This window comes from Montipora foliosa, chromosome 2 (genome assembly GCF_036669935.1).
Source record: "Montipora foliosa isolate CH-2021 chromosome 2, ASM3666993v2, whole genome shotgun sequence".
Classification (NCBI taxonomy): Eukaryota; Metazoa; Cnidaria; class Anthozoa; order Scleractinia; family Acroporidae; genus Montipora; species Montipora foliosa.
The window spans coordinates 41,744,497-41,748,798 of NC_090870.1; positions in this window are offsets into that span (position 1 = coordinate 41,744,497).

A 4,302-nucleotide genomic window follows, 5' to 3' on the forward strand; every position below is an offset into this window, starting at 1 on the left:
CTACGAGAGCAAACCATCAATACAAACTCTATGTCAAACCAGCAAGACTTAATTGTTATAGATATTCGGCTTTCTTCGTTAGGATTGTCAAATTATGGAATGAGTTACCGGGTTATAGTGGAAGCTGATAGCTTTCAACATTTTAAATCAAAACTTAAATTGTACTTAACCATTTAATTGTAAAGATCTTGATATTTTTCTGTTTTTTTTTTTCTTCTTTCTTTTAAGGGGTTTTTTATATAGGGATAACCTCTTAACTTCCTTTTCTAGAAGTACTTTTTTTCTTAGTTTTTAATTGTATATATAGTTTGCTTCTATAAAAATAAAGTATGTACGTATGTATGTGGACGAACAAAAGTAGCCAATAAGAGTAGCCCCCGGGGAAGGCTGAGGGCGGGAGACGACTGACATTTCAGGCTACCAATAAGGGATATTTTGTTTTCGTCCACCAAGATGGCGGCGATGACGTCACGTGAATTTCCTCCTTCATTGGTTCCAGGAACAGGAAAATAAATCATGGCGGACAAAGTTTTCCGAGGAAAAAAGTCCGAAGCATGACAAGAAAGAACAACTCGGTACATCTCCTGACAGTGCCGGTTTGTTTGACCTCAGAGTGGCCAATTGAATGAAAGATCAGTCCTTATCACGGGAACGAATGAGCCCAATAAATTGACTTGTTGGTAGAGCATTGCATCGGCATCGCAGAGTCATGGGTTCGAATCCTGTTGAAGCTGTCTGAAGTGTTCAGGGGCCGGTTACTCGAGGCCTGGTTAGCACTAACTGTTGGTTAAGAGGCATCAGAACTCATCGGTTTCCATGATATTTAACGCCGGTTAGCGCTAACCATGCATGCTTCGAGCAACCGACCCCAGGTATCTATGAGAGACATTTGCTTACATTATCCACATAGGTGCGAGGATCGGTTCTGTCTTGTTTTTCGTCTATGACCACCCTTCAAATACGCATTTCTTTCATAAGTCGAAAGAAGTTTATCTTGATTCACATGCATCTTATAAAGGAGGATGTAATTTTGGTGACAAATTGAAAACTTATGGCAACAAATTAATAAACAGAACTACGTGAATTATCTTCTGCTTTGGATGGTTGCATTTGAAATTTGAATGAGGATAAATTCTGCTTTTTTTTTTAAGCCACGTGAACTATATTCCTCATTTACGCAATAATTAATTTAAATGGTCCATCTTAAAGGGGCTAGGTCACGCTATTTTAGGTAATTTTGATTAATTTTGTTAATTATGAGCTCTAAACGTCAAATTGGCAAAGCAAGAGTCTTTGATTTGCAAAATCACGGCCACATAACAACTGAGAATGATTTTCCAGCTGTGTAAATGACATTTTGATATAGACTGATATAAATTTGAAAAAAGGTGGGCCGACGTTTTTCAAATTTACCCAAATTCAATCCATTTCAATCCTCTCCAGTTTTGTCCATCCATGTCCCTTCTTGGCTTCCCTGTGTTTTGTTAGAGTTCTTCTATAGTTTTGAACAGTTATTTTGATATTTTAGGTAATTCTATGACCATTCGATCAGTGCTGAAATTGCCTAAAATTGCGTGACCTAGCCCCTTTAAAAGAGTACCACACTAGTAAGACTGATTGATACCAAAACAAAGTACCTAGTTTAAATTTCACTTTGTACTCCCCATTTTAAAAAAAGATTTTATTCGTTACCACATTATAGGTCATGTGACCTGAACTTCAACATTGTGAACGTTTCTTCCAATTAAGGATCCTTAGGACAGCATGCATGCCATGGCTTCCTTTCTAAACGCAACTATGTTCAAAAAAGCGAGTGAACCATGCCTTAACATGCATGACACTTTAAACGAACCCTCACGAAAATCGCAAACACTTCTAGCAATAGTTAAGCTAACATATACCATTCGATATTTAAGTACGCAAAACTGAAGCAAATTTACGAGATCTTCAGAAATTAGCATAGGAGGAGGTCTTGAGCGTACAAGAAGCGCAAAAACAAGTATAGAGAGCGGAACTGGAAATTTGTCAACCGCCATACTTGACCGCTTGACCGCTTGACCGCTGACTAGAGATGTAATAATTTGATCCTTCACTGTTTTTTCCCATGGCGGTGTCCATCTGGAAAGCTCTGCTACTTTGAATACCGTACACTTATAAACTAATTTTCTCTATGTACCTGGGTTTTTTTCTCTCCTATATTCTCTTACAGTACAATTTGTGGGTGTAAATAACATTAATTGTGTGAGCAATAAAAAAAAATTGAATTAATTGAACCAAACTGAAATTCATGACGAGAACGCATGATTAAGTTCGCAAAAAAAAGCATTTAAATAGAGTTTAGAGGGCGGCAACGACATATCAGTTCACTCTTTCAAGTTCATTTCTTTGAATTGTAACAGAGCGGTCAAAAATGGAGGTCAGGCAGGGGCTGGTGACAACACGCGCACCATCTGATCTGTATTCACCTCACTTCGTCTGTGCACTATTTTCATACTTGGGTTAAACTGGGATAACAATGAAAATAACACTGAAACCCCGAAATTTGCCGATGAGATGAATTTGTCGTCTCGCTCTAATGTACGATTCGCAGGCATCGACAACTCGTGGACAATAGCCTGCACAAACTAGTCTTAGTCACACCAATGAGATGCATGCCTGTCCACAGGTGACCCAGGCTCACTGTGTAGAGAACATATAAGGCGAAGTTTAGGTCTGAAAATTTGCTAGAAAATGGAAATAAAAATCAATAAAACTTACCATGTGGTGAGCTGTTGTTGTCTTTAATACGTACACGAAGTTTCGGGGAAAATGGTCCCCGTTCACCTTCCTTCATAATATAGTGACAAGGTAGGAGACGGAAGCCAGCTTATGGACTCCGATCGACCCAAAACAAGGACGAGTTTTTTCGCGAAAATCGAATCCAGTCGCTAAATAAACACGCCAGGCTCGTGGAACATGAATTTCTCTAAACCATGAATCCACTGAAGCATCTCCAGGTAGCAACGCGAAGCCACCAGACTCCTTAAAACTTGTAAGTTAACCTGCTAAAATGGCGGCCAGAAAGCGTTGTACTCGCGAAGTGTCCAATTCAAAATGGCACTGAACTCTAGACACCTGGTGACGAGTTTAATAAGTTCTGGAGGGAGGGGAGTCCCACATTGCTAAAAACAAAACTCACTGAGCAATCTGGGACTCCCCTCCCTCTAGGGGGACTTATTATACTCGTCACCAGTCGTTTGGGACACTTCGCGAGTACAACGCTTTCTGGCCGCCATTTTAGCAGGTTAACTTACAAGTTTTACGGAGTCTGGTGGCTTCGCGTTGCTACCTGGAGATGCTTCAGTGGATTCATGGTTTAGAGAAATTCATGTTCCACGAGCCTGGCGTGTTTATTTAGCGACTGGATTCGATTTTCGCGAAAAAAATCGTGCTTGTTTTGGGTCGATCGGAGTCCATAAGCTGGCTTCCGTCTCCTACCTTGTCACTATACTATGAAGGAAGGTGAACGGGGACCATTTTTCCCGAAACTTCGTGTACGTATTAAAGACAACAACAGCTCACCACATGGTAAGTTTTATCGATTTTTATTTCCATTTTCTAGCAAATTTTCAGACCTAAACTTCGCCTCGTATGTTCTCTATATTTACCTACACACAGTGAGCCTGGGTGTCCCGTGGCCTGTCTTGTCGCCTGACAACGAGTCGACACTCCAGTACACGATTTATTTGAATAGATCGAATCGAAAATTCAAAGACAACGCCCTCAGGATGCAACAAATAAGGACGCTTTCCATTTGACAGAACAGTGACCGGCCAGACCGGGCATTTGGAAGGACTAACTCTACAACACCTTCAGATTAAAACACTACGAGGATGTTATCTACTCTTCCAGAAGAATGTGAAGGATTATCATGCAAGTGTTCGTTTAATTATCGCCGTTTCTTTGCAAACTGACGGGTCTGGCCGGTCTGTTCTGACAACGCCCTTAGTCCCACTAATGAGATGCATTTCGTCTAGACAATTAGCCGTCACTCAAATACACGATTCTTTCAAATAGAATGACTCGACAACTCAAAGAGAGGATGCAGGGCTCTTTTACGACTCCTATAAGGTGTACATGTATTAGGAAACCCTTTCTTGACCTGCGTAAATAATTGTTGACTTTCCTCCAAAAACAATTATCCATTTGGGTTATAAATTTATTCAAGACGACAAATTTTAATACCAAAAATCGAGCCAATTAAATAGTCAAAATAAGGTATACCAGTAGATTCTGTGGATTATTCATGAATTGAATCAATCC